At 43.5% G+C, this 20,485-nt stretch overlaps 1 long non-coding RNA gene across 1 annotated transcript in view; it reads right to left on the reverse strand.

The window, feature by feature from the left end:
* Nucleotides 1-3,113: 3,113 nt before the first annotated feature.
* The window catches only part of LOC310688340, a 55,027-nt gene continuing 37,655 nt past the window's right edge, over nucleotides 3,114-20,485 (reverse strand). The window contains exons 4-5 of the long non-coding RNA XR_014516871.1: nucleotides 17,526-17,594; nucleotides 3,114-3,410 (exon numbers count right to left, since the gene is read on the reverse strand). This is a non-coding gene — a long non-coding RNA (uncharacterized lncRNA). The remainder of the gene's footprint in view (nucleotides 3,411-17,525; nucleotides 17,595-20,485) is intronic.

The raw sequence follows: 20,485 nt of genomic DNA on the forward strand, positions 1-20,485 counted from the left end.
AAACCACAGAGCCTAGGACTTGCCAATCAGAAGGTCAGCGGTTCGAATCCCCGCAACAGAGTAAGCTCCCGTTACTCGGTCCCTACTCCTACCAACCTAGCAGTTCGAAAGCACGCCAGTGGAAGTAGATAAATAGGTACCGCTCCAGCGGGAAGGTAAATGGCGTTTCCGTGCGCTGCTCTGGTTCACCAGAAGCGGCTTAGTCATGCTGGCCACATTGGCTCCCTCGGCCAATAAAGCGAGATGAGCGCCGCAACCCCAGAGTCAGCCACAACTGGACCTAACGGTCAGGGGTCCTTTTACCTTTATGCTTCAACAAGCACATGTGCACGCACACACACAGATGAGTACTCTGCTTAAATGTCCTTGAAAGGGAGAAAAGACCTGCATTTAAAAAATAATAATCCTCAAACTGACTGTCCCCAGAATACATCTGTACGAGTGCTATGGGGGCAGACGCAGTAAATGTCAAAGGACTTCACATACTGTCAAAGATGTTAAGCATCATCAAATCACCTTTTTCACACCATGCCAATTCAATGATGTTTTTTCTATAGTGTTTGGCACACCAAGGAAAAGAGTGCTATGGGCCTCTATTATGTTGAATGATTCACGTTTCTCCCCTTCACAACCGCAGCAGCTGTGAAACTGCTGAAATGCCTTTCCCCTCTTTTCCAGACTTTGATGAATCTTAAACTAAAGGTGAGCGTTATTATTTAGGGGAAATTCTCATTTCCTCCCCCCCCCACCCCAGAAATGATCTATAGTACTGTACTCATTATTCTTTTATGGTGCGTAGCTTTTTATTATTATTTAAAAAAGCTTGTCCAAGTTAATTTAGGGGAAATGTCCACGTTTCAGTGAAGCTTTTAAACTTATCTGATATAAATCAAGGAAAGAGTTCCTTTTTTGCTTTTTGGTCTGTCGCTCTGAATAGTAAAAGAAGCCTGTCACCCTTTATCAGAGAAAGCACATGATGCGTGCATTCAACTTTTAGCCGAGAATGGGAGTGCAACTTGAAAAGAAACAAATACAATAAGGAAAGGCTAGCAAAAGTTGGAATGGTTCTGGGAGGGGGGGGGAATGTGTGCAAGAAGATTGCAGTATACCCCCTTACATTTCTGACAGTAAGAGCTGTTCGACAGTGGAAAGGTCTCCCTTGGGAGATTGTGGACTCTCCTTCCTCAGAGGTTTTTCAGCAGAGGTTGGATGACCATTTGTCATGGATGCTTTAGCTGAGATTCCTGCATTGCAGGGTTTTGGACTAGATGACCATTGAAGTCCCTTCCAACTCTACAACTCTATGATTCCATGATTCTATTTCTACTCACAAGTTCCACTGAATTCAATGAGATTGACTGCCAGGTAAGTGTGTTTTAGGGGACACAGGTGGCGCTGTGGGTTAAACCACAGAGCCTAGGACTTGCCGATCAGAAGGTAGGCGGTTCGAATCCCCATGACGGGGTGAGCTCCCGTTGCTCGGTCCCTGCTCCTGCCAACCTAGCAGTTCGAAAGCATGTCAAAGTGCAAGTAGATAAATAGGTACCACTCCGGCAGGAAGGTAAATGGCGTTTCCGTGCGCTGCTCTGGTTCGCCATGTTAGTCATGTTGGCCACATGACCCGGAAGCTGTATGCCGGCTCCCTCGGCCAATAAAGTGAGATGAGCACTGCAACCCCAGAGTCAGCCATGACTGGACCTAATGGTCAGGGGTCCCTTTACCTTTAATTTAAGTGTGTTTACTGTTGAAGACAAAAAAATCAATCATGTACATGATATTTGCAGATAGCATTGAATGTGTACAGAGAAGAGTGATCAATATGATCAAGGGTCTGGAAACCAAGCCTTATGAGGAACAGTTGAAGGAGTTGGGTATGCTTAGCTTGGAAAGAGGAGACTGAGAGGAGATATGATGGCCATCTTCAAATATCTAAAGGGCTGTCACATGGAAGATGGAGCAAGCTTGTTTTCTCCTTTTCCAGAGGGTAGGACCCAAACCAATGGATTCAAGTTACTAGAAAGGAGATTACGACTAAACATCAGGAAGAACTTTCTGACAGTAAGAACTCTTTGACAGACTCCCTCAGAAGGTGGTGGAATCTTCCTTGGAGGTTTTAAAGCAGAGGTTAGATGGTCATCTGTCATGGTTGCTTTAGCTGAGATTCCTGCACGACAGGGGCTGGACTACATGACCCTTGAGATCCCTTCCAACTCTACTATTCTATAAAAAAAGTTTTGTGAAGTTATCTCTCTCAAAAGAAATCAATTAGCCCAAATTAACTTTCCGTTGTTGTTGTGGTGGTGGTGGTGGTGGTTGAATGATCAGTAAAACAGCACCATTTTGCAAAACATTATCTTGCTTGTTGTTTCTTATTGCTAGGAATTGCTTAGTGAGTTTTTCCACTTAGGCCAATAACCATACTTGGTGGAGACATTCTGGAAAAAAAAAGTCTAATTCTGTGCTCTTCCAGTTCTTGGCTACAATGAGTCTTGCTACAGTTAGAATAAATGTTAGTAGTTCCTTATGAATCATAGATTTCCATTTCCCCTCAAACAGAATAATAAAGTCATTGGAATTCTATTTCACCGTGTCACTACTTCAGGTTGTATACAGTGTCAAATTGCATACAACTGGCAATACCTTTGCTATTCGTGAATAATAAAATCTCATTTCTTTGAGGCATACTAAGTTTCTTTTAAAAAAAGCAAGCCAAAACTTCATTTTCGTGCCTCTGAAGGCTCTTGTCATTGCTTCTTTAGCTCTGGAAGACAGCAGGTGGGATCTATGTGACCTTTTGGTCAGCTCTAGAGGTTTTCTGAGGGCTTCTTCTTGAAACAATGAACTCTTCAGGACACTATCACTTAGCCAGGTGACATTGACTAAGACAGTTAAATTTAATATGTGAATGCAAGCTGTCAAGAGCAGAATAAGAAAAGGCCTACCAAATATTGTGCTGAACTCAATATTCCTGAACCTCTCCAAGAAAACATAAAAATGTAACGGCACTCATAATTGAGAATGGAAGGTTAAAATAGACTGTTAATATAAATATAACTTTTTGCAAGCAAAATTAAAGTGGGAGGATTTCCTTGAAAATTTTCTCCAAATATTTATTTCAATGCCAGAAAAGAGGGAACAGGGCCAGCCATGCTCTTCAGCAAAGTGAGGCAGTCTCGCATAACACATTTGATAGTGTGTGTGTGTGTGTGTGTGTGTGTGTGTGAATGGCAGCAGTGATAAGCTTGAGGACATAGCTATGTATGCCATGTGACCTGCCCTGAACTGTAAGCTTCTCCTCAGATGCAGAGAAGACACTGTACCATCAACAGTGTCATAGGTTTTCACAGGCAGTTTGGTCAGCTTCTCTTCATGGAATAGAAGATGGCTTCTGTCTTGAGGCACCAAAAGATCTTGAGAGGAAACAAGATGAGGAAAGGCATACATTTAGGGATTGACCAATGTCTAGTTTTCCAAATAATTTAAATAGACAATTTCACTCTTCTCAGTGGGGAAAGTATCTCCTGCTTCTGTCTATGCCCCCAATAACATTTTTTGCCATTGTTCTCTCAGCTCCTCAGAAGCATAATTGGTTTCAATCCCTTCCCTTCTTGTCTCACTCTCTCCATATTTTCACAGAAGTAGCAAACATCTGTGGAAATCAATGACCAGATGATGAGTCTGAAGTCAAAACCTAATATCTTTTGGAAGCAGTTTGAGCTATGAAATGGCAGGGAAGGAAGACACTGTTCTCTACCTCCCTAGTCAATTCTACCATGGCTTTTCTTCAAAGGAATTCATCCTGTATCTGAGCACTTCCTTTGATTATCTTCTCTCACCAGCTCCCCATCTTTAACTGATATAAGTCATAGCCTCATATAGAACCAGCTTTAATTCTCCCCCAAACCTCTTTAACTCATAATTAATTATTATCTTGTTATGTGAGATCTTGGTGAGCTTCTGAGAGGCGATAGCGATTATCTGTCTCATGAATCAGGACCCTGGAGAGCTCCCAATGGGCCATGCTGACTGTGTTTGCAAAATGCTGTCTCCACAAAGGAGAAGAGTCATCTGAAGACTTAAAAAGGCTGGCAGGACTCCTGACAGTCTCGCCAGCCTTTCAAAGTCTTCAGGTGACCAATGGTATCAAATAGTATGGGAAACAGCCGTATTAGAAAAACTAACCAATAAACTGAAACTGACACGGGGAAAAATAGAAGAAGACATCTTCACCCTGGTTTGGTTCCCCTTTATCACATACACAAGACAACAAGACAACAAGAAGAATCTGCCGATAGCATATGAATCAATCTGGCTAACCTGATTCAAAAATACACACTCACACCCTGCTCACACACAAAAACAATTCTCACTACAGACAATCAACCACACTCTAAGCCACCCCCAACCTCTCTCACCACAAGGAAATACAAGTGAGCAGTAAGAGAACCCATACAAGTAACACTGACACAACCCCTCACACACACTAAGTAAAATAATAGAAGAATAAACACCCGACCCCCACCCCACTCCCCCCTCTTCCCTCCTTTGTTCTTCTTCTTCCTAATTGTTTAAACCAATTCATGAACCAAGAACTTATATATTGACCCCTAATGATGAAACATATGTTGTAGATATTTTTCCACATTTATTATGCTATTTTTGTGATATACAAATGACATGAGAAAACTTGGTATACTTATTTCTATAACAATATTCCTGTTTATAAAACCCAATTTTTAAAAAGTCTGTCGAGACCTTCCCTTTCAGTAGTGTTGGCCCTATGGGAGAGCTGTCTGCAGCCAGTAGATTCTGCTACTGCTATTACTACTATAGTGCTAATATAAATACTTTGAACACTTACTGGAATAAGCAATGCAAGCTCTTAGCACATTCAGGAATCTTCACTGAAAGGTGAAGCAACAGCTGTCAGCTTAAGTCTATATTCATTTTTTTTAAAAAAAAATCCTTCTGGTCAATAAGTCAGAAAGAATAAAAAAACAACACTTGGCGTTCATGTCAGCAGGGAGAGCTTAAAGCCTTTAGCTTTAGAGGTGGCTGCTGTTTTCCCTCCTCTACCCTAAAAGCTTGATAAGTTTGTGAAAATGCAGGAAGAGGTGAGAAAGAGTGAAAGTGGCAGATGAGAGGGCTAGTACGAAGCTATTTTGATCTAATGCCAAATTTGGGTGCTGATCACCCAAGTGGGGGAGTTAATTTCCAATCCCTTCCCCCACTTTTCATATTTTCTTTTCTAATTTAAGAAAGGTACAGGCAGATACACTGAAGTGAAATGGGTTTTTCCCCATCCCCCCTTGCTTTTGAAATGTCAACAATGGTAACTATAAAGACTGCATAGGCTGGTGATACACAGCACACACAGATTCCTGTGTATTGGTAAAACAACAAACCAGTTATGAGTCAATGCAAAATTGCAAGGCAGGTTGGACTCAGGTCAGAATGACTTGGAGATTACTAAAGTGGGGAAGGTTATTTATTTCTATCTCCTCCCCATTTTCATGCCTTGCCTCAATTTATTCCCATTGCTTCTGAAATGCCAACACACACACACTTCTGTCCATTGGTAAAACACACAAGAATCTTGATCCAGCTGTAATTATGATCACATCAGTTTTTGAAGTGCTTTATCAATGTACGCATTCATATCAGTGATGGAGAGTTTGGGGAAGGGAAGACAATAATGAACACAGGGAACTGAAATCTGTAGCAAACTGCATGCGTATCAGGAATGCAGAGGAGTGGGAAGACGATGATAGACTGAGGAATGAGAGCAGGAGCAAGCCATGTGCACACAACGCTCTGAACAGGATTCTGAAATCAATAAAAACAAAACAATGGAAGTGGTGACTGCAGACCTTGGTAACTCACAACGCTCGCCTTGCATCCATATTGGAAACAAGGCCAGGTAATTTGGATGTCCCAAATCAGGTGAGAAACAGAGAAGTGAGGGATTTGGGAACCATCCTTGGTAAGAGTTCAAGCAGAGCCCTCTTCAGCAGATGAAATGATCTTGTGAGGGGGCAGTAGGGGCAAGCAGAGTGCTGGGGCAGGCTTCCCACAGGCATATGGTTGGCCACTGTGAGAATAGGATGCTGCACTAAGATGGGTCATTGGCTGGTTCCAGCAAGTTTCTCTTGTATTCTTATGGATGGTGACTGTCAGAATTGGGGAACTTTCAGAACCAATGGAACAACCCGTGTGTTTTAGAGCCTTGAGTGTTTGTTGCTGTTGTTTAGTCGTGTCTGACTCTTCGTGACCCCATGGACCAGAGCACGCCAGGCACTTCTGTCTTCCACTGCCTCCCGCAGTTTGGTCAAACTCATGCTGGTAGCTTCGAGAACACTGTCCAACCACCTCGTCCTCTGTCATCCCATTCTCCTTGTGCCCTCTGAAATGGGTGATGTTGAATCATATCGCCAGAAGAAGGCTTATATTTTATTTTTTGCCTTTTCTGAAATTACATACAGTGCGTTTTCCTTAAATCCATGTTGGAAGCACGGGCTGAAAAGTTTTGTACTACCATATTATGAAACAGCATCGCCGCAAGTTAAGTGGTCAAGTTAGGCAGCGGTATTTTTTAACATGCAATTAGAAAGTTGTCGGGATGTGGACTGATAATCAACATTGACTGAAGAAGTTAAGTGAGGACAGAAATAGGTACTCGAAACTAATCAGTGTTCCACAGATAACTTCCCCAGTCAAAGATACTGTGCAGAACTTGATTTGACTGTCCTCTTAACTGAAATCCCATTGCAAACAAAGGAAATGTTCTGTCCTATTGATTTTTTAAAGCTACTAAATTCTCCCAGGGCGTTATCAGTATGTCCTCCTCTTCTATTTTAAATATATTTTAATTTCCTAATACAAGCTAATCAGCAGGCTCAACATTAATCTTGCTAGGGAGGAAGTTTTTTGTTAATGCAATAATTGTAGCCCATCAGTTGACTTGGGTTATAAACAACTAGCTTTCATTCTAATGCCCAAATGGGTCAACAAGGAGAAAAGTGAATTGTATTTCATGTTGACATTTTGCTGTTTAAAGCTTGCCGGCTGCAGAGAATCAGCTACTGTGTGGACCTGGAGCACAGCTCACTGGACTGAAGTTATGAACACAGCAACCCTAAACTATGATTACTCAGAAGTAATTCCTATTGAATTCAATGGGCTTACTCTCATGAGAGGTGGGGTTAGATAGCAGCCTGACTTACCACAACACACTCTCACATCATATTCTGTACTTAAGTAAAGGTGCTGAGCATAATCAGATAGTTGATTTCATGTAGGCCAATATTGTCTGCTCTGACTGGCATATGCTCTCCAAGGCCTGATGAAGGGTTTCTCCCATCCCACATCACTATGGGATCTTAGCACCCATAGTGATGACGTATAATGGGAGAAAAGGAGGGGTGGAGACTCACTCTGAGCAACACCATTATTCTGAGAGGCCACATTCCCAAGCCTCTCTCTGTGAATATTGAATAAAAATGGATGGTAAGATTTTTCTCTTCCATTTCTCTTCCTCTTGTCCATTCCGGGTAACCTGCCATGTGGGTTGGTTTCTCTGCTGCCTCACACTGTGGCCCTTTGGGTGTTGCTGAATTTCAGACTCAGACAGCATGGTCAATGTTCAGGGATGATGAGAGTTGGAGTTCAACAGCATCTGGAAGTCCACTGGTTCTCCATCTCTCTTGTACAACATCCTTTGTGCACATCAGAGATTCCTCAAATGTCATAGTACACTTCAGACATAGGTTATTTAGGTCGGAAGGCATCATGATAGACATTCACCTCCAGCTGGAGTCAAAAGTCCATCCCCCCCCACTCCACCCCGGAAGGAAATACATATCTATACAGTGGTACCTCGAGTTAAGTACTTAATTCGTTCCGGAGGTCCGTTCTTAACCTGAAACTGTTCTTAACCTGAAGCACCACTTTAGCTAATGGGGCCTCCTGCTGCCGCCGCGCCGCCGGAGCATGATTTCTGTTCTCATCCTGAAGCAAAGTTCTTAACCCGAGGTACTATTTCTGGGTTGGTGGAGTCTGTAACCTGAAGCGTATGTAACCCGAGGTACCACTGTATCTCAAAGGATTCATTGTCCCATGTCTCATAAAAGTACCAGATGTTCCTGTTAAATATGTATGTGCAAGTGTTAAGATTCTGTGTATTAAGCAATACACAGTATTTTGAGCAGAATTTGAGACAGGGTATAGGGAGAAAGGACTCACATAGTAGGACTCTAGACTGATCTGAGCTGAGAGGATGGTTAATCATTATGCAACACTAAGCACCATGCTAAGACCCTTATGCCAGCTTCTGTAGATCATTGCTTCAAGTCCATTGTTCATAGCATTGGGCCATGAAGCATATTCTAAGAATAAGGCACAGTGCCAAACATTTCGAATCAAAACAAGCAGATATTTTCACTGTGAAGTGTAATCAAACATATATTACAAGCATCTTCTGCTGATGTGCCAAGGACCACAAATGACGCTCATTTAATTCCTCATTGAGATATTCTATTTATTCTAATGCTGTGCAAGAATTCTTACCAAGTAACAAAAGGCGCTTTGCATTTTGAGACTCAAATGTCATCTAGAAGAACAGCAGTTTAAATATGGATGCCTTTAACAGCAAATGACAATGGTGTACATTAGGATTATCTTGAAGGAAAATAACAGATTTTTTTTTAGAATAGCAAGCCACAACAAGTCCAGTTACTGCTGCCTGGGGCCATTGCATATTTGTAAATGGTAAGAAATGTAAATCCTTTTGCCATTTATAAAAGGCAAACCTGGAAAGCAACCCAGAGTCTTCATGTGTTGTAAAGAGAATACACACTACAGCCAACGTTTACATAACTGCACAATTGGGAAGCAGATGCTGTAGGAAGTGAAATGAGATAATTCATGTTTTATTGAGGTTATGGGACAGCAAGGGAAAGGAAGCTCATATCACTTAAAACTATGCTAAATAAGGGGCTGTGGAAAGAGTTTGAGTTAGAAGGAGCAGTTTATAAGGCAGCATCCTTTGGTAGCTACTGTGGTTAAGCCTTGTGGGAGCTGCTAGTTATGGAAAATTTTCTCTTCTGGCTTCCTGCCCTGGACTCTTTTAATTTTCCCTGCATCTCATCCCATACTGGCTGTTCCAAGTGCCCCTGCTAGAGAAGGCTTGTGGCCATGCTGAAATGACTAATTTATTTTCCCCAAAGAAAGAACATAACATTCACAATGTCTACAGCCTCACATTCCTGGCATTGGGCAATTGGGACAGATTAGGGATTCGGCTGGTTTGCTGTCCGCCTCGCTGCCTAGTATTCTTCCTGCTTGAGCTGACAGAGCTGGTCTCAGAGGCAGTGTTGAGGCCTCCCAGACTGCTGGTTTGGGGGCACTTCAATATTCATGCTGAGGCAACTGGCTCTGGGGTAGAAGAAGAGTTTGGATTTGATATCCCACTCTACCACTACCCGAAGGAGTCTCAAAGCAGCTAACATTCTCCTTTCCCTTCCTCCCCAACAACAAACACTCTGTGAGGTGAGTGGGGCTGAGAGACTTCAAAGAAGTGTGACTAGCCCAAGGTCACCCAGCAGCTGCATGTGGAGGAGCGGAGACGCGAACCCGGTTCACCAGATTACGAGTCTACCGCTCCTAACCACTACACCACACTGGCTCAGGACTTCATAGCTGCCATGACAACCATGGGACCGTCCCAACATGTCACCAGCCCAGTGCATGAGGCAGGCCACACTCTGGACTTTGCTTTATCAACTAGGCAGGAAGAGGTGTTTCTGAAAATGGAGGATATTGACATCAGTCCCTTGTCATGGTCAGATCACTTCCTGCTGAGATTGAGGCTTTCAGAGCTTAATTAACTATGAACCACAAAATCTGGGATCCCCACGAAATGGGTGTCAAAGTTTTGCAATCGTATTACAGCAAAACCTCCACGTTTTGCAGCATCCCACAAACGGAGTAATTGATACATCAAAATGTAGCTAATGCCTCCAAACCCAGCATTGTCCAATTCACTCCATACTGGCGCCAAAGTTTTGCAGCAAAACCCCCGTATTTTGCAGTGCCCCACAAATGGAGCAATACCCACTCAAACCCAGGTGTGAATAAACTTTGGCACCATTTTCGAGAGGATCCCAGATTCTGGGGTTCGTAGCTAATGAAGCCAGCTTTCAGCACCTTTCCCCCTCTATAGAGGTGGGGGACTTCTGAGGATGGCCTGCCCTCAGAGGCTGATGGATCCAATGGGTTTCAAATGGCTCTGGGGATTTTCTGGCTGATAGACTGGCCTGTTGAAGCCCAGAATTCTGGGAATTCTGAATAACTTGGGCTACTGACATGATTGCCCCTGAGCACCCTTTCCCACTTCGTGGTGCCTTTTTGGCTCCCTGGGCAAGGAAACAAACAGCTTGAATGTGAGTAGATGAAAACTCCAGTCAAATGCAACTGAACAATGGTTCATTATTGAACCTACCTAGCGGCAGTGAAGGCAGCAAAGAAGGCATACTTTGTGGCTTCTATTGCATTCTCATTGCGCCATCCCGCAGAGCTTTTCCAGGTGGGGCCTTTTACGGTCTGGCCTGAAGGAGGTTGACAGAACTGATAGCTGGCTGTGACTTGTTTGCAAAGCACTTTGTGGATAATATCACCCGCATCTGCTGGGACCTTGACTCCACTGTTACAGCAGATGGATCTCAGCAGGGGTCCAGAGCAGTCATGTTGTGTGTTGAATGAGTTTCAGTTGATAAGACTCAAGGATGTATAAAAATGTGGACATTTGGATTTTGGTTATGTCACTCCATAGAACAGGATACTTCTTCATTCTTCTTTCTTACATCCAGTATCTTGCAGTAGCAGCTCACCTGATATCACTGGTGCCCACCAGGTTGGGGAGGGTAAGGGGCAAGGCAATGGAGAGGTCAACACGGTGCAAATGCACCAGCTAAGCCAGATCAATGCTGCTGGTGGTGTGTTTGCAACTGACCTTCCTATTGCCTTGCTGCAGTAAGCAGCAAGGACAGATGTTGAAAGTTGAGGTGAGTGCTGCTATCCCATTGCACCATTCACTACTGATTGCCAATGTGGCCTGATAGCACTGTGGTCATAGTAATAATGGCATGACCTCACAAACATACATCTAGCTCAGTATTGTCTATTCTTATCAACATTAATTTCCCAAGGTCTGCTATCATCCAGGCCTGCTGTTTTGTTACAAGTGTATACCTGGACTGTACAATCTGTACAGTTTGACATCCTTTTGACTGGACACACACTAGGAACCGATCCTGAGAATTTCTGCCTGAAAAGAACATGCTCCATGAACATAGAAAGCTGCCTTATGCTGAGTGAGACCTTTGGTTCATCTTGCTCAGTACAGAGACCTTTGGTTCATCTTGCTCAGTACAGAGACCTTTGGTTCATCTTGCTCAGTACTGTCTACACTGACCAGAAGCAGCTCTACAAGTTTTCAGATGGAGAGTCTCTCCCAGTTCTACTCTGAGAAGCCAGGAATTGAACTTGAAACCTTCTTCATGCAAAGCAGATGTTCTACCACTGAGCTATGGTCCTGTCCCTTAGGATCATAAACCTAGGACCCCCAGGTGATGGTACTTCCCTTTGTTGGTGGTCTTACCTCTGAGCTGTAGCTCTTCCCAGATACTGGCTCATCAATTAGATCTGCCTGGTCCTGCCTATTGAGAACTAATGAGTTTACCAAAGGGTTTCTTAATTAAATCACTGTTTTTGGTTTTGATGTTTTCCTGTTCCAAGTAGCTACTGCACCTGAGAAGCTTTATTTGGGGCTGATTCAGTTCCAGGTCCCTTGTCGGTGTCTGAGGAAAGATGAAACCCAGCTAAATAAATTATTTAAATGACGTTAAGGAGCAATAAATCTGATTGCTCTTGGCAGAAGTATGATACAAAGATGGCATTTAGATGAGCTCTGGGAGGGGGGGAAATGTGTATTCGAAGATGAAAAGATGCTAAGCACCGTGCCCTGTGGGAATCTTCACAGAGCTATTCACAACGCGAAAGTCCAATCTGATTAGAACTTCGAAGCGCGATTGGCAATCAGGGACTGTGTCTTTGGCAAACCAGCTCTTCTGGGCTCCTTTGGAAAAATTGTGTGATGTGCTCGCCTTTTACCCTTTAAGCTCTTGAAGGAAAGCCAGCTGGAAGCCTCTTTAAAACACAGAAACGAGGCAGATAGAGGCTTAGCAGTTGTGTTTGCAGCCCACATTCACGGCTGGTGCATGATTAAGTATCAACAAGCTTCAGCGTTAGGATCTGATGTTAGATAAGCACTCCAGAAATTAGTCATTTCCCACCCTGAACTCGGAACTTCTGCAGTGATGGATCATAATCACAAAGAGCTTGACATTCTAGCATGATTTACCATCTCCTATCTCAGAAGGTTTCACCTCTTAAAGAAAGGTCAAAGTAGAAGAAATGTCATTGTGCAATTAGCAGAAGTGTGAAAGATTTTTAAATAGTCAATATAGGTGTTGGCGAGGAAGTGGGGCTCATCGTAATTGGGACCCCAGAATGGGGAGGGAGGGGCTTTAATCCTTTCGTCTGCACTTGCTTTTTGCATTAGAAATAAACTTTCACTTGCACCGCCAAAAGCAAGTGTGGGGGATCCCTATGTCAGGGAGCCAACAGGGAGAGCAGGTTGTTCACAGGTCAGAGAGACAGAGAGAGAGAGAGAGAGACTTGGCCTACCTACTGTTAGTTTCTTTATTAAGGAAACAGAACATAGAACACACAGAGACTTCTAATGGTTGCCCGTGTCTTAATAAAGCAGTTGTCCGAACTGGTTTGTAGCTCCACCTTCACTCTCTAGCTCTGGGTGTCAGGACCCTTCCTCTGTGTTCTTCTGCTGTGGTGTACTCTGAAGGACCCTCTCTGTGTCTGCCTGGCTCTCGGCTCAGTAACATGCAAAAAAAATGCCTCATTCTGGGAGTGCAGGGGGCTGCAAGCTGTCAGAGTGGCTCTGTGGGAGAAGTCTGATTCCTGTTTCTGCCTCTTTGCTGTCCCTCAAGCTCCCAGCCTCCAGTACTTTCCAGCTCATTCCCTCATCTGGGGTGTGGCCGGTTTCCCACCACCAGGATCCAGGATCCAAATCCTCTTCCTCCATGCTTTCCCGGGGGGGTGGTGGTCTTGGTCAGGGAGATTCCACCACTCCTCCTCATCCAGCCAGTCCTTGACACTCGATCAATATCAGGACTACAGCAGGAGCAAGCAGTCAAGCTCAATTTTCTCTGCTAGAGTTCCAGTCTGGATTGCAAACCCTGGTTCTAAAACAACAACAGCAACGATAATAATAATAATAATAATAATAATAATAATAATAATAATAATAATGCATTTCTTTATTTATACCCCATCCATTTGGCCAGGCCCCACCCCAGTCACTCTGAGCAGCTCCCAACAGAATATTAAAAACATGATAAAACATCAGACATTAAAAACTTCCCTAAACAGGGTTGCCTTCAGATGTCTTCTAAAAGTCAGATAGTCATTTATTTCCTTGACATCTGATGTGAGGGCATTCCACAGGGTGGGCGGCCCTACCTAGAAGGCCCTCTGCCTGGTTCTCTGTAACCTCACTTCTCACAGGAAGGGAACTGCCAGAAGGTCCTTGGAGCTGGACCTCGGTGTCTGGGCTGAATGATGGAGGTGGAGACACTCCTTCAGTTATAGTGGGCTGAGGCCGTTTAGGGCTTTAAAGATGTGTTTCATCAAAGGTGACTCTAAGAAAGTATTTTATGACAACTAGCACATCGCTTCACATCCATTGTTCAAGAGTCCCTTTATAACTCCTTACGCTAATAATATGAGCACATGCTGCACAGAGCTTTCCAGATGTTTCATGTTGTTAACACACTTTTTAGACATGCATCATTTCGTGAAACATTAATCTAGTTTTACTAGCAAACCAGAGGTTAAACTAACCCCTTTCCAACCCCGTGACAAGCAAGGGAAGTGTTCGTGCGACAAACCTACACACTGCAGCCGACACACTAATGTGTTGCAACACACAGTTTGGAAAGCTCTGCTGTGGAGCGTAGTCATACCAAATAATTCACATCAGACTGGTCCAATGCGTGGCCCTCAAGGCCTTTTTGGTGACCCTCGGCTACATCTGACATCCACCCATCCCTCATGCTGCTTTCCCAGAGCTGGGTAAGTGGAGTGTAGGGCTTTGGGAAGGAGGTGTGAAGGCTCTGACAAGGTCCTAGAGTCCTCCTGCTTCCTCCCAAAGCCTAGCTAGTGCTTTTCCAACTTTGGGAAGAAGCTGGAAGGGCTCTAGGACCCTGCCAGAGCCTCACACCTTCTTCCCAAAGCTTGGTGCCTTGCTTGGGAAGGTAGCTTGAGGGCTGGGGGTGTGTGGAATCCAATTTTGGCCTTGCTCACCCCCTCCCCCTGCATGACAAGACAGTGTGTGGTCCATGGGTTGTACACTTGGTATGAAAACCTGGGGAGCTCTGCCTCACTCTTTCCTCCTCTCTCCCAATCAATTTTCCTTTTGTGTCGTGTCTCTATGAATTGTAAGCCTAAAGGCAGGGGCTGTCATTCTGAGTGAGCTGTAAGCTACTCTGGATGGTCCCTTCTGAGTGATGAGTCAGATTTTTAAAAGGTAATTAAATAAACCTTTTTAGCATCTATGATACAGACATCCAACAGGACTTATTTGTATTAGTTATAGGCTTCCCTACAGCAAGAAGTTCTCTGGGTGTCTCACAGTATAAAAATCTAACAAACAAAAGAAGGCAATAAAATAAAATGCAACATTAAAAGCACTGTACAAAATAATAATAAAAACCAGGTCAAACAAATTGGAGATGAACAAATAAAGATCAATAGAGCTGAAACAGTGCTAAAAGCTACAGCATGATTTGAAAGGTTTAGGAAATTGAGAAGATATTTTCCAGGCACACACAAAAAAAGACATATAAAAGTAGTTGCCAGGTGATCCTCACCCATTGAACTTCATTCAGTAGCAGCATCCTGAATTGGATCCCGAATGCCTTGCGAGTCGAACATATTGACTCCCGAATGCCGCAAACCCAGAAGTGAGTTGAAATATACTCGGAGTCCTGCAGTGATTTCATGATCTTTATTGCAGCTTGTTAAAACAGTGATTGAATTGCCCCCCAAACCTCAGGCTTTTATATACATTATTTACACAGTGAATCCCATCTGATTGGCTGATTCTGCTTCCCTCCTGGAGCCTGATTGGTCTTCTCCTGCAAACCAATCAGTTGTTGCATTCTAGGATCCTATCTGCCTATTGCTCTAGGATCCAAGCTTAGTACATAACAGAGTGTTCTGGTTTGCGAACGTTCTTTGGAACCCGAACATCTGACACGACTTCCACGGCTTCTGGTTGGCTGCAGGAGCTTTCTGCAGCCAATCAGAAGCCGTGCCTTGGTTTCCGAATGTTTTGGAAGTCAAACAGACTTCTGGAACGGATTCTGTTTGACTTCCGAGGTACCACTGTATAATGCTTCCATAAAAGCCAAGTGTGATTACTCTAGAGGAGCTCTCAGCTGCACATTTGCCCCTTCCTTCCCCAACCATGAATCTCTTTTGAAGCAATATTCTTTGTGCTCTTTCCCAGACTCTCTCATTCCCGAAGAGATCGCCAAAGAGATACCCGCTAACAAATAGTTCCCGTATAAACGCTGGCAGCCGGAGCTGCTGATTTCACTGGAAACTGTGTGGACAAATGTTCAAAGAAAATGTGTGCAGATGGGAAAGGGAAGTGATTTCTAATTCTGCAAATGTTTATCGACTAATTTCCCTGCTGTTTGTCGCAGCCAAGTCTCAAGCTGTTGACAAGCGCCGTGACAATTCTGTCTTTTATCGTTCCCTTTGGTTTTTTTTATTTAAAAACGGGTTTCTATTAGGTTAAACTTTTGAAGGGTCCCCTGACAAGAGAAACTTGATGCATGGTTTCATCTAATGATTATGTAATTCAGAGGACCGTTTGTTATTTGCAACAGAAGAGAAAGTGCAAGTGTGTGTGTGTTGTTTGTGCACAATGTTCATGGCAACATGAGCACAACCCTCTCTCTTCATCACTGCCAGCTTCTCTGCAGAATGGCTTTTAATTAGAATTCATTTACTAAGTGGTGGCCCATAAAGGGTTTGTTTCTAACCTAAGAAACAATTAAACCAGACCTTTACCTCTCCGAAATATGTTACTCATTTCCCCCCTGTCAAGATACTTAAGCCAGATGGTCCGCATTTATTTCACCGGCTTCACCTTTTCCCTGCACAGATGTCCTACTTGTGCAAGTAAGTTGTCACTTTGGAGTTTGCTTTTTTTTTTTTGTTTCAGCTGCACTTTCTACAGAATTTATATAAAGCCAAGCTATTTCATAATAAAGGGCTAGCCTTTGTCTTCCTGCAGCAGACTAACATGACTACTCATCTGGAATTTGTATAGCATTGTGAATTATAGTAATAATACTAGTAGTACCGTATTTTTCGCCCCATAGGACGCACCGGCCCATAGGACGCACCTAGTTTTTTGGGGGGGAAATAAAGGGGGAAAAATTATTTCCCCCCCCAGGTGCGCTGCGCTAATCCCGAAGCTTGGGGCGTGCGGAGCTCAGCGCGCCCCAAGCTTCTGGGTGCTGGCAAGGTCTCCGCTCTCCCAGGGCTAGTGGAGCACTGTGCTAATCCCGAAGCTTGGGGCGTGCGGAGCTCAGCACGCCCCAAACTTCTGGGTGCTGGCAAGGTCTCTGCTAGCCGTGGGAGAGCCGCGCGGCTCTCCCACAGCTCTCAGCGTGCCCCAAGCTTTTGGGTGCAGGCAAGCTCTCCGCTAGCCCTAGGAGAGCTGGGTCTCCCACGGCTAGCGGATAGCTTCCTGAAGCCTGGAGAGTGAGAGGGGTCGGTGCTCACCGACCCCCCTCGCTCTCCAGGCTTCAGCGAAAGCCTGCATTCACCCCATAGGATGCACACACATTTCCCCTTCATTTTTGGAGGGGAAAGAGTGCATCTTATAGGGCGAAAAATACGGTGTATTTTTTTTACACCATTTCTATACTTGCGCTCTCTCTTTCTCTCTCTCTCTCCATCTCTCTCTCTCTCTCTCTCTCTCTCACACACACACACACACCTCTCTCTCTCTCTCTCTCTATCATCTATATCTATCTATATCTATCTATCATCTATCTATCATCTATCTATCTATCCTCTATCATCTATCTATCATCTATCTATCTATCTATCTATCTATCTATCTATCTATCTATCTATCATCTATCTATCTATCTATCTATCTATCATCATCATCATCATCATCATCTACCTATCTATCTATCATCTATCTTTATCTATCTATCTATCTATCTATCTATCTATCTATCTATTATCTATCACCTCTCTACCTCTAAGTAGTGTACAGTAAACTAAAGAAACAACAACCTACAGAACAACCAGTATTACAGAAATACAGTTAACATAATACAAGGTTACATTAATACGCTCACAGTTCTTTCTTCAGCTTCTGCCCCCTTCTCCTCCAATCGCTTTCCATTTATAGTTTCGATCTTCACAGTCTGGTGAAGAAGGAATAATAGAATCATAAAATTGTAGAGTTGGAAGGGACCCCAAGGGCCATCTAGGCCTGTGATGCAGGAATCTCCGCTAAAGCATCCATGACAGGTGGCCATCCAAGCTCTGCTTAAAAACCTCCAAGGAAGGAGAGTCCACCACCTCCTGAGGGAGTCCCTTCCACTGTCAAACAGCTCTTACTGTCAGAAAGTTTGCCCTGATGTTTAGCTGGAGTCTCCTTTTTTGTAACTTGAAGCTTGGAACTTGGAGATTGCAAGGTCTCCATCTAATGGCAGCCTGCAGCTTGAGGGCAAACTACCACCAACACCTTCCTTGGGGATTTGCAATGGCTGCCCATCTACTAGCAGGCCAAGATTAAGGTGTTGGTAACATGTAAGGCCCTATATAGCTTGGGACCAGGGTCCTTGAAGGACCTTCTTGGTAGATCACTGTGGTCTGTTGCAGAGCTACTTCTGTAAGCTCCAAAGATATCACAACTCTGCTCCACAGACCCTGATGCAGGCAGAGTCAGATTTAGGGAAGTGTGACCAGTTGCACTGGGTACAGAGCCTTGGGGCAACATGGGGGGCTCTGTAACTATTATGTTGAATGGAAGGTGAGAGGCGGGGGGACATATTTTGGAGTTGCACGGGGAGCCACTGGAATTTGAGAACCTGAGGTCCGCCACTGGCACAGGGATTTCGGTGTGGCTGTTTTGTGGAATAGCATTCCTGTTATTACTAGAAAATGATATATAATGAATGAAAAAGGATGTTCAAAATAACTTTTGTAAAAAAACAAACCCCAGAAGCTTTTCTTTTGGGAATTATGGAGACCTAAATTGTATAGTAATTTATTTATGTGTGCTACCACAGCAGCAAGAATGCTACTCGCCCCAAAATGGAAAGAAGCAGAAGTCCCAACAAAGGAAGAATGGATACAAAAACTTATGGAATATACTGGAAGAATAAGAAATAAAGATAACAAACTTTTTAAATAAAAGAATGGAAATGGTTTATTGAATATTTACGGATAAATTGCAAACAGATAAAAACATTGGCAGGATTATTGTAATAACCTGCAGTTTCATAAGAGTTTATATTTAAAGTAGATAATTAAATGAATTTGGATATGCAGAAGATATTAAAAAATAAATTGAAGGAAATGCAGAAAGAGGGGAAAGAAAGTCAAACTTTGAAATGCTAAAATGACTGTAAAATAAATGAAATGCATAAATTTGAAAAGTATAAATAAAAATTGAAAAATAAAATAATAATAAAAAAAAACCACACATTCCTGTTGGATAGAATCATAGAATTGTAAAGTTGGAAGGGACCTTGAGGATCATCTAGTCTGACCCCCTGCAAGGCAGGAATATTCAACTGTCCCATATGAGGATCAGACCTGCAACCTTGGCTTTATCATCAGCAGGACAGGCACCAACTATCTGCACTTTCCAGAAAAATAACTGTAGACACTATTGTCCCAACAGTCTTTCTCAGCTGGATCTCTCTCTCTCTCTCCTCAACATAGATCTGCTGTTTACTTTAACTGCTTTTAACGGCACATTTGTGGAATGCAATAAAAAAATAGATAACAGTATTATTGCATGGGCAATCTTTTCCGGATGATAATTGTAATTTTGAGGAGTTAGTTGATCTAGCATGCACATTTCTTCCTGCCTCTGTTTACTTCCTCTCTCTGTCTCTTGTTCTGCTCTTTGATGGCTGAGAACAGCCTTTTAATGCCCTATTACAGTGGTACCTTGGGTTAAGTACTTAATTCATTCCACAGGTCCGTTCTTAACCTGAAGCATCACTTTAGTTAATGGGGCCTCCTGCTGCTGCCACGCCGCCAAAGCACGATTTCTGTTCTCGTCCTGAAGCAAAGTTCTTAACCAGAGGTACTATTTCTGGGTTAGCAGAGTCTGTAACCTGAAGCGTATGTAACCTGAAGCGTATGTAACCCGAGGTACCACTGTATGTGGAAGGAAGTAATAGTGCTGTGTACCTTCCTCCTTTGAAGTGAGACATTAGGAGAGGTGGCTAGCTAATGAATTATCTGTAGGTAGCTAGTAATATGTAGGCAGTCAGGCAAACCATACAGGTTAAACGTAAGGGTAAAGGGACCCCTGACTGTTAGGTCCAGTCGCGGATGACTTTGGGGTTGCGGGGCTCACCTCACTTTATTGGCTGAGGGAGCCGGTGTACAGCTTCCAGGTCATGTGGCTAGCATGACTAAGCTGCTTCTGGCAAACCAGAGCAGCGCACAGAAACGCCGTTTACCTTCCTGCCGGAGCGGTACCTATTTATCTATTTGCACTTTGACATGTTTTCGAACTGCTAGGTTGGCAGGAGCAGGGACCAAGCTCACCCCGTCGCGTGGATTTTAACCGCCGACCTTCTGATCTATAAATTGCATGGTTTGGGGGCATAGTTCAGAGAAGCTCATGCATGGGCTGATCGATCGCAGGGCTGCGAAACCTGAAACTACCTTGGGGTCACTTTGCCACATCTTGAGGGCTTCTCAGTGGCAGATCAAAGTGCTTGTTTGGTAAGGTATATAATTCTTGCTGTTTAGAATAAAATCTTTAATCTTCTCAATCACTTGTGTTTGTATTGCTTCTGAATCTCACTGAAAGAACCACCTTGCATTTGGCAAGACAATTATTCATATATTTATTTATACAATATGTATATGGTACATTCTGGAGTCACATAAGTAAAACCATGAGTGATGTCCCTGCTCCAAGCAGCTAGCAATCGAAAGGGAGGCAGTTATGGCAGGAAGCAGCAGAGGAGGAAAATGCGATCAAACTTCATAGCACCTTCATGTGTATTTTGCATATGATAGAAATCAGACTTTGGAGTTTTAAGTAAGGACTGTTTTAAGCAAA

Source organism: Podarcis liolepis, assembly GCF_965112155.1.
Source record: "Podarcis liolepis genome assembly, chromosome: 11".
Classification (NCBI taxonomy): domain Eukaryota; kingdom Metazoa; phylum Chordata; class Lepidosauria; order Squamata; family Lacertidae; genus Podarcis; species Podarcis liolepis.